The sequence below is a fragment of the Sturnira hondurensis genome, unplaced genomic scaffold, assembly GCF_014824575.4.
Source record: "Sturnira hondurensis isolate 20B ecotype Veracruz unplaced genomic scaffold, ASM1482457v3 Scaffold0014745, whole genome shotgun sequence".
NCBI lineage: Eukaryota > Metazoa > Chordata > Mammalia > Chiroptera > Phyllostomidae > Sturnira > Sturnira hondurensis.
Window position 1 is genome coordinate 3,102,238 of NW_028087376.1, and position 15,478 is coordinate 3,117,715.

Sequence of the window (15,478 nt, forward strand, 5' to 3'; positions counted from 1 at the left end):
TAAATTATGTGGGTGACTTAGATGTCTGCCTTGTTCACCAGAAAGTCAGTCCCACAAAACCAGAGCCCTTGGCCATAGTGCTCACGACTGGTCTGTGTGCCCAACACAGTGCCTGGCACAGAGTCAGTGAACATTTGCTGAGTGATTGGAGGGGCAGTTAGATTACCGAACCATTTATTATGTTTTCTTGCTCAAAGATATCTTCATTTTTTAAGAGAAGAATCGCTTGTCAGATATTTTATTGGTTGGGTTTTTACCCTTCTTCTGGGACCACCATCATTTTTCCTTAGAAAAACGTCCCACTCCTGCACTGGCTGGTGTGGCTCAGTTGGTTGGAGTATCGTCCCATAACCAAAGGGTTGCAGGTTTGATTCCTGGTCAGGGCACATACCTAGGTTGTGGGTTTGATCCCCAGTCCTGGCATGTGCAATCCCCAGTCTGGGCGTGTACAGGAGGCAACTAATTGAAGCTTCTCTATTGCATCAATGTTTCTCTCTCTCCCTTCCACTCTTGCTACAAGCAATGAAAAATGTCCTCAGGTAAGGATTAAAAAAAAAAAAGAAAGAAAAACCTCCCACTCCTTATTCCAATCCAGGAGTGGCTCACCCCAATATTACATCTCCATGGCCATAGAGATTGGTTCAGGACAGTGCAAATGACCCAAGGTAAATGAGACTTAATTATGACTTTTTTGGAACTGCTGAAAAAGGGATTTGCTTTCTCCCTATTGAGGTTGCTAAGAAATAAGATATGAGCTTGAAGCTGCTGGCAGCCTTCTTGCCCCTATGAGGAGAGAGGCTGTCTAAGAATGAAGACACATCAATGAAAAGCTGTGGCAAGAGACTGAGATCTGATGACATCATTTGAATCCTTAAATCCAGCCAAGAACGTTTGAGCTATCTGAGCCAATTAATGTTCCATGACACAAGTGCCATCTGAGCTATATGCTGTGGCCAGTCTCCTGACAAAGTGAATCCCTTATAAATAATTGCAGCCCATCTATTATTTGTAATGTATCACCATAGCACGAATAACTTGAGAGCCATTCAGACGGTTACTTGCAAAAGCAGTTTCTGATGGCCTTGTTCATTTTGTCAAATACGCTAATTTAAATGTAGCAGACAAGCTATTTTAAATCCATGTTTGCCTTACTAAAACATAACAACTTCTCATTTATATGCCATTGACTTTGTCACCACCAGAGTCTAAAGACCAGCAGGCTTGCAGTCACACACAGCGAGAATGCCTTTGGCTTCCGCAGCTACTACACATGATGAATGTGCCTTTGGAGAACTTGCTTCAGTTCACGCACACACACATCACTCAGAATAACCTATTTTATGTTTCTTATAAATGTTAGGCAATTCGTATGATTTCACTGCAGCAAATTCATAAGTAAATGCATATTTATTTATGAATATGCTGCAATGAAAAAGAGACAGTAAAATTCCCATTCATTAATAACTAAAATTCCTCATTTTGGATCCAACCATCAAATCAATGAGGGCTTATTCATACTTTAATATCAACAAGAGATGTAATGGCCCCCTCCTACAAAAATTAAAATATTTTTAAAATGTATTAAGCTGCAGTTTATCATTTCTTAGTGACTCCTTTGTGAACAAAACTTAGACAAAGGAAAACTGGGGGTGTATTAATATCTTTTCCTAACACAACAATCTTTAATTCAATTGAACTTTCCCCCAGTGTGCTGTGTTGATTCTTCTAATTTATGGAATTTTCTTTTTTTTTTAATATAATTTTTATTTAATTCTTGTTCAAGTACAGGTTTCTGTCTTATATTCCCAACCCTGCCCGCCCCCACCCCATGCTGGAATTTTCTAACATGAGAAAATATCTCCTTACATGCCTATAACGGGTTTCATTTTCTTAAATCTATTTATCTTACTCGAATCCAAGAATGCATCCTCAATTAGGAATACTCTTTTAACAGCTTTTAAACCTTTTTAAACAAGCCACTCTTGTAAAGGACTTGTTTTGGGCTGTCCAGAAGTTCCCCTTCCCATGATCCTTCTTCCTGTGAGAACCCACTGCCCTACCCAGAGGCAGTAGCCGAATCCGGCCAATCGCAGTACCCTATTCTCTTATGCTCTGATTGGTCTTGGTGGGAGTTTATGACCCTAATAACGCCAATCAGAATTCTTTCCTTGAATGATGGCAAGACTTTGGGAAAGAGAAATTTCTTTTTTTGGACTTGATGGGCTGAAATGAATTTAAAGCTATTGGCAGCCATTTTCTTCATCACATGGAGAAGGCATTCTGTAAAACAAAGCTAAGGAGATAAAGGCAAAACTGTAAGCAGGGCCTTGTCTGGTGTGGCTCAGCGGACTGAGTGCCAGCCTGCAAACCAAAGGGTCAAGGATTCAATTCCCAGTCAGGGCACATGCTGGGGTTGCAGGCCAGGTCCCCACCTGGGGGCATGCCAGAGGCAACCATGCATTGATGTTTCTTTCCCTGTCTTTCTCCCCCACTTCCCCTCTCTCTAAAAGATGGGTAAATAAAATCTTTTAAAAAATAAGAAAACTTAAATGTGGGCAGGGTGGATGGATGACAGGAGGGAAGAAAGATGAACATAAGTGAATCAGAGTGTACTGAAAGCAGCTCTAAATTCTGAGGCCTGGGACCCGAAGCTCCTCTTTGGACTCCATCTGGTGTCCTAAGTAAATGAACTCTTAAGTTCCCTGTTTTGATTAAGCTGTGCTGAAATTTGAAGTAAATTTCAGCCAGCTGAAATCTAAAACTCTCTAATGATAATTGTTATTTTTTAGAAATCATACATTTACCTAAAATTTACTCCTGGAGTTTACTAGACAGATCTGCAAGTAACTATGAAATGTTTCAAAACATTGAAACATTAACTATGAAATGTTTCAAAACTATGAAATGGTATGAGCTGCTATTTCCAAAGCAAATTGAGAAAATGCATCATTTCTATTAGAAGAGAATAAACTTATACATCCTATACATAATGTATAGACTAATTCATTTGTACCATCAAATGTAACATCAAGGATGACTAGAAATCTGGAAATCATTAAAACTTATTGGGTATTTGGACAGGTAATGCTCTATGCAAATTATTCTGCTCTTAGTATAAGCCCACATTTGCATATAACTAGCATATAGCAAGGTCTTTGCAGAGGCTCACATGGATCCAAAGGTTCTGAATCATCCAGAATGTGTAACTCCAGAAGAGATCACTGAAAATATTTCATTTCCAGATTTTGGATGATCCAGAACTTTTTCTCTGTAGACGGTTACAGAGAAAATCCTTTACACAAAACCTGTCATTTAACTTGCATTTTCCAAGTATTAATAACTTAAGAGTTATCTGCAAACATTATTTAAAAGTGATCTGGTTTGCTAAGCAAATCCTTCTGACAAAAACAATGCCTGGAATCAGGTTTCCCTTCACAGAAAATGTTTGGAATCTCTTTAATAAAGCCATCAACACACACAAGAGCAAATCTGGATTTACTCACTGACCCTTCCGTGACTCCCACTAACATCTCTGAAGAAAGGGGCTGGTGCTTTCAGCGGTGTCCACCGGCCATTAGGGATGTGGCAATTCCCAGAAGCAAGTGAAGAGCAAGCTAGCCTGACCCTGCTCAACTGAGTGCTTTCAGCACTGATCACTGTCTCGCACATTCTCACTAGCAGCTACGTGTTAAATGCTGCATGTCTACCTTTTATTAAAATGTCAAATGTAATTCTTGTCATTCATCTTGGGTGGCTGTCATAACAGAATTCAGTAATGAAACCCAATTTCAGAGATGGGTTCCATTCTATACCATTATGCTTGAGTTGTCTAATACGGCCATTCTCCTTCTCTCAGTTATCACACTGGTAAATATTGACCACAAAATTCTTAGTGCATTGCTTTCACATGTTTGGCCAGATCTATTACCAGTAAAAGTATGAAAAATACCTATATCCACTCTATGCCTCTAATAAGAACAACAAAAATTTCTTCTAAAATTAAATAGGATTTCCATTTCCAGTAATTCCAAGTAACAGTTGAACCAGCCACTCATGTGAACACAACTAAAAACTCTAGGTGAAAAATTTCTTCAACTAAAAATTTTTTAATCTCCTTAAGAATATTAAAGAGCTGTCAAGATAATAAGCAATAACTAGACTAAGATTTAAAGGAAATCAAACAGCAGAAAGTAAGCAAACACTACAAATCCACAGCTACTTCTGCCCTTAAAGCATTTTGCAATCCAAAAAATCTCTGGGCTTTGTTTTCGGTGGCCTTGCTGAACAATGAGATAGAAGTCAATGACTAGAGTCTGCTCAAAATAGAAAATACAGCCCTGTCTGGTGTGGCTTAGTGGATTGAGAGCTGGACTGCGAAGCAAAGGGTTGAGGTTTAATTCCCAGTCAGGGCACATTCCTGGGTTGCAGGCCTAGTCCCCAATAGGGGATGCATGAGAGGCAACCACACATTAATGTTTCTCTCCTTCTTTCTCCCTCCCTTCCCCTCTTTCTGTAAAATGTTTTGTTTTTTTTTTTTAAGTAGAAAATACAGTGAGAGATCTGCTTCACTGCAGGCTGGGACCCAAAATTAAAACTGGCCACTGCATCACTATCCCCAGAAAGCCATAGTAAAACTTGTTACAGTTTTACTATGGATTGCTAAGCAGAGAAAGTGAATAAAAACAAAAAGAAGAAGGAAAATACCCCAAAGTTGGGGTCACTTCCAACTCAAATTTGCAGCCCAGGTTCATACTACTTAAATTGTCTAGGATACGTCAAACCATGAGCTCAGGGTACTCCCAAACTAACAGATCCTGAGTGGGCTGGCAAAAACAAAAATAAATCTCCTCTAAAGGAAGGCAGAATCATATCAGATACATAAGAAAGCAAGATACCATGAGCAAAATTAGCAGAAACTAAAGATAGCAGGAAGACCCTCAAAGACTTCATACAGGCTTCATTCAGGTGACTTATTAGATACAGACTATAAAGCAACTATGTTTACTACGTTTAAAGTACTAACAGACAAGAAGATGTGTACATACATGTACAATGGAATACTTCTTGGCCATATGAAAAGATGAAATACTGTCATTTGCAACAACATGGATGGACCTTGAGAATAACATGCTAAGTGAAATAAGTCAGACAGAAAAAGTCAAGAACCATATGATTTCACTCATATGTGGGACATAAAACTGAAAGCAACAAATGAACAAATATGAAAAACAAATAAAAACTCACAACACAGATAACACTGTGGTGGTTACCAGAGAGAATTAGGGTAGGGGGCAGTAGAGGGTAAAGGGTCAAGTACAAAGGGACAAAGGACCTGATTTTGGGTGGTGGGCACACAGTGCAATTTATACTTGAAACCAATGTAGTTTTATTAACCAACATCACCCCAGTACATTCAATTTTTTAAAAAAGGTACAGCAATTCTGTAAAACAACTGGACTCTTCAAAAACCTCAATAAAATTTAAATTGTTAGGATGGTGGATTTACAATTCATATAAAACTTTAAAAAATATATATATAATGTTTGGGGCAGCATTTCTACTTCTAAAAATTTATATTTAGAAATTAATCATAGAAATTCACAAAGAATTAGGAACAATGATGTCGAAGTAACATTCTTTATAATGGTTCGATAAATTAAAAATCATATAATAGCATCTATCATTCATTTGTTGAATTCCCACTTATTAAATTTATTTTGTGTCAAGTACTGTAAAAAACAGTTTTAAATCACTATAAGAAACATTATCAAAAACTTGAGGAAATATGAATATAAAGTATATATTAAATCATGCTGTAACAATTTAAAGTTTATAAACTGTGATAACAGTATTGTGGTTATTGAAAAAAATGTTCTTATTCTTAGGACATACTGTATATAAAAGAGTATCATTATAACTCCCTCTTTTAAGTCATAAGCTTACTTTCAAATGTTTCAAGAAAAAAAAGGCAAGAAAACAAGCAAAAATGTGGCAGAATGCTAACAACTGACAATTCTAAGTAAAGGGTACACAGGTAACTTATTTCAAGTTTTCTTTACATTTGAAAACTTTTAAAAACAAAATATTGTAGGGGGAAGCTATATAGGAGACTTTTAAAAAGATCCAAACATACAGATATGAAAGATACAATAACTAAATTTAGAAATTTCTTGGATAAGTAGAAAGCGTATTTTAAATAGCTGAAGAGACTATGACAAAAACTACTGGGTTGGCCAAAAAGTCCATATGTTTTTTTCTGTAAAATAAAAGACAAATTTTTCATTTTCACTAATGACTTTATTGATTTGAATATTTTAAGTATGACAGCTATCTCCATTTGGTATAACACTGACTGTTCTCAAATACTGTCTCAATTTGCTCGCTGTCAACTTCAACTGGTCTACCGACCACAAAGCATGTCCAGCAAGAAATCTCCAGCATGAAACTTCACAAACCACTTTTGACACGTTCAATCATCACAGCACCTGCTCCATAAACTGCACAAATCTTTTTTTTTTTGCATTTCAGTTGCATCTTTACCTTTCTTGAAATAATAAAGCATGGCTCTGACTGGTCTGGCTCAATGTATTGAGCTACAGCTTGCAAACCAAAAGGTCGCCAGTTCAATTCCCAATCAGGGCACATGCCTGGGTTGCAGGCCAGGTCCCCAGTAGCAGGTGCATGAGAGGCAACCACACAATGATGCTTTCCTCCCTCTCTTTCTCCCTCCCTTCCCTTCTGTCTAAAAATAAATAAATAAATGATCTTTAAAAAATAAAGCATAATATATCAGAAATGTGCATTTTCTTCCATTTTCAATATTAAAATGGCTACACAAAGACTCACCAATTTTGATATGTTTTTTAATGCATGCTGATATGACAGTTGTCACAATACAATCTAATAAAATTGTTTCAAATGAAGCTAAAGACAACTAAGTGCTACAAGGGCCAACTTATGCAAATAAGACAACAAACTTTTGGCCAACCCAATAGAAATTAAATCAGAAGAATTATGCAAGTCAGTACATGGAGTGACAAAAAAAATAGAAAACACACATGATTTGTCACTTGACAAATCAAGTCAAGTGACACCAGGGACAGAGATTTGACCTTGTTCGAACCTTAGGTGAGGGAAGAAGGATGAGTCAGAGGCAGTATCTAAAAAACAACAGCTGAGAGTTTTACTACAGTGTTGAGAAAGAACACATTGATTCAAGCCCAGCAAATCCTAAACTAGATAGGGAAAAAACCTACTCCTAGATACATCCCAGAAAGGGTGAAGAAAACCAAAAATAAAGAGAAAAATCACTAAAAGAGCAAACAAATAAAGACAGATTATCTTAAAAGGAACCATGGTTAAATTAAGAGCTAATTTCTCAAAATAATGGAAGCCAGAAGATGGTAGAATGAGATGCATTCAAATGTGCTGGGGGAGGAGGGGGGGAACCCTGTCATCTTTTAATTCTATAACCAGCAAAAATATCTTTCAAGAGTAAGGGCAAATTAAAGACAATTATAGACAAATATGGGAAGATTCATCTAGCAGACCTTCACACTTAGTTAACATTGACTATGAATTTAACCTACACTGAAATTTAAAATTTTGCTCTCCAGTACTCTCCTATTCTCTCAAAGAAGCCTTCTAATAATTCATAAGAATAATGTACAGCTACCACTTAAGATGGTTTTGAAATGTATAATGCACAAATCTACCCATTTGAAGTCTCAGTGATGCTCCAAGTTGTTGTTCATACAAGTTCATGACTACATGTACATCCATACTGATGTACCACTATTCCAAATTGAGGAACCCATATAATTTGAACTTGGCAGGGATCTCATTTGTCCCTGGCTCATAATAATATAAGTCTGCCCTATGGTTCTGTACTAACTAGTTTACAAATAGAAATACCTTAGCCATATACAAATTTCACTTCTGAACAAAACAAAGTGAAAATCTGTAAGTAGTCACCTCAAACTGATTAAATTTAGGGACTCATTTGTAAAGGTCAATGTCCTTTGCTACAAATCCACTTCTTATGCGGATGAGAAGTTTAACCTGCCCTATGGCACTGGGCATAATCAGCCAGCTGCACCCTCATAATACGGTGCAGATGGTTAATTACACCAGCAAATAACTGCTTACTTGTGGGCGCAAAAGCTTGTGCCTAAAAATCACAGAACGTGTACTTGGGCCTATTTGTGCTCATACAAACAAAACACTTACTTCCAAGGTCTCATCTGTGAACAGACCACCACAGGCTCCAGCTCCACTACGCTGGGGGACACCCATTAACACTGCCGGGGTCTGGCTCAAGGGAAACACCACTGACCACAAAACCATGTATCAGCTGTTGAAACATTTCATGGGGTGCTGAATCCTTGTTGCAAAATCTCCTAAGCTTAATTTGTTGTAATAAGAATTGTAAATAAGGTGAGAGTTTGGTTCCCTAGAGCCCAAAGTAAATCCTGCATTTTTTTAGATAACAAGCCTGAAATGAGAAAACGTGTTTTACAAGCAAATATGTCAACAATGGTAGTCATAAGAATAAAGAAAAAAGGGGCTAATTTGCCTGTGCCCTTGAGGAATTTCTTGGGCTAGCTGAGCTCCCAAGTTTAAAAAGCCCTGTTAGATAAACACATCCAACGGTTGTTAAGATTTTATGTTTACAAAAAGTATTCTATTCATCCCCCTATGGCAAGAGTAGGATATGGGGAGAAAGCAAAGAAAGGGTAACTACTTCCTAAAGCCATGTTTGGAAGTCCCCTGCCAGCTGCCAAGAGCTCTGTTTGTAGGGGTCCAAATGACAGGGGTGGGGAACAGAATACCAATCTACTTGAATTCGCACAGAATCTTTCCTCTGAAGAACCCACAGGGCCTGTGAGTCTATTCAGTTTAATTGCATGTTGGGGAAGAAGAAAAGCTGCTTGCCATGGTTTTAATTGCTAAGAACACACTATCTTTTTAGGCACCATCTGTTTAATTGTAATTACAAACACTGATGTAAAAACACAAGTGATTAACAAGTACAAAACTTGCCTACCACTAACGGTTTCAATATAAAGAGCCATCTTGTGAAAGCGTATGTTGTCTTTTCCCCTCTCTGCAATATTTCATGATTTAGCAACTGACAGCCTAACATTTATCACAGAATCTCACTTTGGTAGAGCTAACGTTATTAATTAGTATTTTTAGATTATATCCCTCTGTTATCCCTTTTTATTAAATTTTAATTCCCTCTGAGAGTGACAGGGATTATATCAGAAATGAAATACATGAGGCCCCTTTCTTCCCTCCTGCTAAAATCTTTGAGGTTTCTTACAATATACATCACCTATAATTAATTACCAGGGGCATTCCAAAGGATTGCAAGACTAATTTTTTGCCTCTGATAAACACAAATTTCTGCTTTCCTGGTTTTGAAATATGCTTACCACACCGTTATTACTTTAAAAGCCACAAGTATTGGTAATTGTTTTCAGATATGAATAAAAATAGTTTAACCTTGAAATTTATTTTAATTAGGGATTTTTCAAAGCACCACTGCAAACTTGGGTGGATTGTTTATAATACCAACAAGCACCAACAACAGAGTTACACAGAATATAGAATTGGGCAAAGTTACCACACTTGGGAGTTACCAAACTCTTGTTTGGGCTTATAACAGTAGTTTAAAGGAATAAAAACATACATGTATGCAGTCAGATCATAGTGTTATTAGTGCAACTTTACATTCAGGACATTTTAGATCATCTATTAAATCATGGAGATTTAAAACTAAAATCCAAGTAATTTATGAACTGTCAGTGAAATGACAAGAGATTTCTTGTGTGTGTGTGAGAGATATTTTTTTATCTAAATCATTTTGCACTAATTTTTCTTTAAAGCCAACTATGTTGACTTTTTGGTATTTGTTCCACAATGAAGAACACCACTTTAACAATATCATATACCCTGACAAGCCCTCCAACCAAGCACAGGACTCTTTTTAAAAGCCCACTCTTCTTCCCGATCACCACGGGGATAAACATGACCCTTAAAAAAAATCAGAGAACTAAAGCACTTTAAATCCTCAGAAAAAATGAGCACACTGACGGCACAGTTTTTCAAGTTAAGTTGCAAGAGAGGCATTTTGTGACATGTCAATTCCTCACTTAATCTCTGCCCAACCGCAATCCTCCTGACCTTGACCTTACCACTGTTTTTGCCTCATTTCAGGCCCACATCCCCCTTGCAACACACTTTATATGAAAAGCAGCCAAATGCTAAGTGCCTCTGCGGTATTAATGAGGAAACAGATCTTGGAAGAAATCACTTGGGAGGAAGAGACTGCCCTCAGGAAACAGCTGCTTCTTCACTTTTAATGACCAAGCATATTATGGTCCCCAGTTACTGAGATGTGCTCATCCTAAACCAGTGATCACAAACCTTTGAGATCCAAGTCCCACTGGGAGTCAGATAAACACTATGAACACTGACCCCCGAACGATGAACATATAAAATCTAAAGACCCACACACCTAGGACCAAGAATCTGTACAGTGCACAGACCCTAGAGTGCACCAGTTAAAGTGGGGTTTCCATAGCCACAGGCTGGATGGGTCTCTTCCACACTTGATGAGAGTTTTCATGTTCCGAACGTTTTTACTGCTAACAGGGAGAAAATTCTCAAAACTATTTTGAAGCTTGTGAAACTGTACCACTGATTAATAATATAATAATTTCCCCTCTACTTGGTGACCACATGAATCATTCTCATATACAAGGCAGGGGTATTATTGTGCCTTCCCCCAAATAATTTTAAGTTTGATCACATATAAAATGTGAAATGAAATGTAAAACCTAAATCTATAAAATTCAGAAAAAAATTTGTGTTACATTGGACTAGGCAAAGAGTTTCACAGAACACAACCCATAAAATTTTAAAAAATTAATAAATCAAACTTCAAAATTTAAAAAGTTTTTGACTTTAAAAGGCAACTCAATAAGAATACAATTAAGTAAGACATTGGCAAAGATATGAACAGATACTTCACCAAAGGAGAGATAGAATAACAAATAAACACATGATGTTTGACATCATTAGTCATCAGAGAAATGCAAATTTAAAGCAGAATGAAATACCACTATGCAACCACAAAAAGAACTAACATTAACAAAGCTGTCGCCTGCTGGTGAGGCTGTGGAACAAGTGAAACTCTTGTTTGCTGGAGGGAAGTCAAAATGGTACAATCACTTTTGAAAACTTAGGCAGTTTCTTATAAAATTAAATAAACACTTACCACAGAACTTAGCAATCCATTCTCAAGTATTTATAAAAAGAAACAAATAAAAACAACAAAAACCATGCTGTACAAAGACCTGTATGTGAATGGTTACAGCAGATACTAGAAGCGACCCATCCACGTGTGACAGCCATTAATGAACAGTGCTCAGCGACACCACAGGATGAAATATTGTTACGTGCAACAACATGGATAAACCTCAGAACCGATGCACTAAATAGAACAAGACAGACAAAAAGTGCTATGTAGTTTATGATTCCATTGACATGATTTTCTGGAAAAGACAGAAGGAGAAACCAGATTATTGGGGGTGGGGAAAGGAGACCAACTCCAACTGGTCCTCGCGGATTTCTGAGCCAATGTAATTATTCTGTACATGCCTGTGATTACATGGCTACATTTTTCAAAACTCATGGAACAGTACACTTAAAACAGATGAATTTTGTAATATGTAAATTACATATCATAAACCTGACTTTAAAATAGCTAAAAACATACTGGTAGAAAACATTAATTTAAATTATATTTCAACACAGCATAAAGCTATTAGTATTCATGGTATGTACAGTAGGCCTACAAATCAATACAAAAAGAATAGTCAAATTTAAATTGGGCAAAGATAAAGACAGACAATCCACAGAAGATCAGTTATCAACAGTCAATAAGATCAACGGATCTCAGAACCTGGCAAATGTACATCCTAACAAAGTGATAACCATTACTTCCCCATCAGAAACACAAAGTTTTAAAAGAACTTTGTGTTCACGCCTATGCAGTGCAAGAAGAATCTCTACAATAAGACTCCAATAGAGTTACATCAGTTGGGAAGATGGAATTTCAACTATATCCTATATGTAGCTAACTACATGTATCCAACTATATGTAGCTAAATCAAAAGACAAAAAAAAAAACCTTTAAAATAGTTGGGTAACTGCCTTTGTCGTTCCAATCAGTGGGCTGTAGACTGAGATGAGATGTCCTGAAAATGCTCTCGTCATTCCATTGGTGCTGGGACAGACAGAACAGCGCAGACTGGAGAGACCACATAAGATTCTAAAGGTTTACCAGCCCACCAAGCAAAGAGTGGTGTCCAGGTAGCCACTCAAATAATGGTGATAACCTCAACATTCTCAAAGAAGAGATGGAAGTATGAAATGAGGGCCATGGCAAAATCTAGATGAACAAAGACATAATGAAACTCACAGACTTATCCTTCTATTAATTTATGATGACAAATTGGAAAAGCCTATAAATCACAAATGTGTTTAAATATTCTCAGAATTAAAGCTTTTTATTGGTTCAGTTTCTGAATTGGGTTGCTCCCAGGTGATTTAAGGTATTTCCCCATGATATTTTTGACTGCTCAATTTTGACCTTAGCACTGATTTCTGAACCTCACACAACAAAACATGACTCCATTGTATAAGCTCATCAAGGTCACAGATCCTGCCTTAACAGTATTTTTTCCTGCAAAACAGCTAGGTCACATTAGACATGATGTAGGACCTCATTTACTTTAAGGAGACAAGAAAGGGAGACAGGGAAATAACCGCATGGTGAAAGAAATATGGGTGGCGGTATTCTGAAACAAAAAGGACAAGACACAACAGGCAGGAGCAAGGTGAGCACACACAGAAACCAGGAAGGACATCATGGTAGCCAGCACAGGTGGTCGTTAAGAGTCATAACAACAGCCACTCACCAGCCCCTGATCTGCACACAGGTTGCTCAGCCATAAAGACGGATTAATCATTACAGTCACTTCATAGGGCCATTGTGGCTGTGAAATGAGACCATAAAGGTGAAGTATCTGAGGGTGTACTGGCCTTGCATTTGATTTTCACAGTCATTCTAAGAAGGAAGACAGGGAGAGGTGTGGCACCCCATTTTCCTAGTTAGGAAATACAGAAAATGATCTGTCCAAAGCCTCACAGCTAGAAGTTAGAAGCAATGCTATCACCCTTGTCTTTTATCTTTCAGGCCAACGCCTGGTACTACCTACAAGTTTGGCTGGGGGATCCCAAAAACAGAAATCGGAGGTCCTATTTTAATTGGGGTTAGAAGAAGGGATCAGGGAAGGCTGGGGAGGAGTAGGGTCTGGAAAACCTGGGGAACCCCTGGGACTAAGGGAACAACACAAGGAGGAGATGCCCTGGCCAGTCCCCCTGCCCTTCAAACTATGACCCCATTATCACTGCGAGGACCTCCGGCAGAACCACGTGCACCCCACCCCTTGTCAATTCCGTGCCCGTTCCCCTCTGAAATCCCCGGTCCAACTCACAGACACCCCAATCTAGTGGCTCCCCACCCGGCTCCAAGCCACAAGCAGGCTCTCTTCCCGTGCGGTGTGCGGTCTGGGTCCCGGAGCTGTTGCTGTCCGTTGCTACAGCAACCACGGATTGCCACACAGCCCAGCAAGCCGCATGATGATTGGAGAAGGCAAGCGTCCATAGCAACGGCCAAGCCGAGATACCCAGTGGGAAAGAATTTGGTTTTCAGGAATTCTTTGGACTATGTCTCTACCCAAAGGCTCCTGTCCTAGTTCTTTAAAAGTGCTTCATGCATAAACTCATTGAACACTTGTCTCCCTGTGTTGCTGTAAGGCTTCCAATTGCTATAGGAATTTTTGACTTAACATCCTTTTACCTCTTCAGGAGGTCCATGAACCCCTTATGTTACATGCAAAAGTTTGTCCATTTCCCCAGTAGGATGGTCCACAACTGTAGATTCTCAGAGGAGCCAGAAACAGAAGCCAGGTCGCTGGATGCCCAAGGAAGTCCCAGAGAATGACTTACATGCACTAGCCCCATCTTCTTTCTCAGAGAAGAGATAAACTAGTGCGGTTCTTCCCAGACTTCACTTAGACTGTGGCCTCATTCAAAATCTGCCTTGAGACATCTCCCAAAGACTTTAACTAACTCTTTCATTCATTCATTAATTCATTCAACAAATATTTGTTAATTGCTAATATTAATGGCCATAATTTGTCGTAGAACCACTTTTCTAACCATTGGCACACAGCAACTGTAGAGGCACCGTCCTGAATTTCGCAGACCTTTGCCGGGGGAGACAACTGATGGATAAATAAGGTCATTCCCGACTGTAGTAATAAACAAAATGCAGCGATACCATGGGAAACATGTAAGGTGTCAGGTGGTCAGGGAAGTTCGCCTAGAGGAGATGGCATTTATGCTGAGGATGAGAAGTCACCAGCTATAGAAAGGACAGAAATGCAGCATCACAAGCAAGGAAGCAGAAAGTTAAAAGAAATACACTTGGGTTGTCAGAGAAAATAAATGGCCAATGTGGGTGAAAAGGAGAGAGCTTGCAGGACTGTGGCGAGACAGAATCGGATTGCCCCTCCCCCAGCTCTTAGAAGGACTGGCTGCTTCTCTCTGCTCGATTGCTCCTCCAGCCCCGGGCACACCCCACCCTGTCACCCCAGCTTTTTCCTTCATAGTTCTTACATTTTATTGTCTCTGAACTCCACAGGACAGAGACTGTATCTACAGTGTCCAACACAGTTCTCTAAGCACCTGAAATAACGGCCCCAGTACGGACACCAAATGTTTGTTGGCTGCATGAGTCTCCATGTCGCCACACTAGGAACTGCGGTAGATTATGGGGAAAGACAGACACTCCCTCACCATGGAGCTTAAATGCTTCTGGATTAAGTGAATTACAAGCTCTGTGGGCAAGCTAAATGTGTGCAGAATTGAGTAATTTAGAGTGTTGGTGCGGTGGGAAGCTGTTGAACAATTCCCTTGATAATTTCTTCATTCTGTTAGATTTCAGTTGAATTTCACAAACATCAAATACCTCTTATATGCCAAGCACTATGGTATATAGCAGTGACCAAGAAGAACACCAATATTATTTATTAAAATGTAATTTTCTATCTATTGAATCTAATAATTTTTTTTAAAAAGAACACCAATCTTACCTGGAGAGCTACTGGTCTACTGCCATCCTGTCCTACAGGAGCCAATGGGCCCTGGTGACCACCGAGCACTTGGTGTGAGGACAGTGTGAATCGGAGTGAGGGGCAAGTATACACTACAGATTTCAGAGACTTGGTGCAAAACAAGAATGTAAACTATCTCATTGATAGTTTTTAATATTGATTTCATATTGAAATAACATTTTGAATACAGTTTGGGTTAAATAAGATGTAGTATTAAAATTAATTTC

At 38.5% G+C, this 15,478-nt stretch overlaps 1 protein-coding gene across 1 annotated transcript in view; it reads right to left on the minus strand.

Moving 5' to 3' along the window:
• HYDIN (HYDIN axonemal central pair apparatus protein) overlaps positions 1–13,640 on the minus strand; it is a 306,600-nt gene extending 292,960 nt beyond the window's left edge. The window contains exon 1 of the mRNA XM_037063680.1: positions 13,569–13,640. The gene's annotated coding sequence lies outside the window, so the exon portion shown is untranslated. The remainder of the gene's footprint in view (positions 1–13,568) is intronic.
• Positions 13,641–15,478: the final 1,838 nt, after the last annotated feature.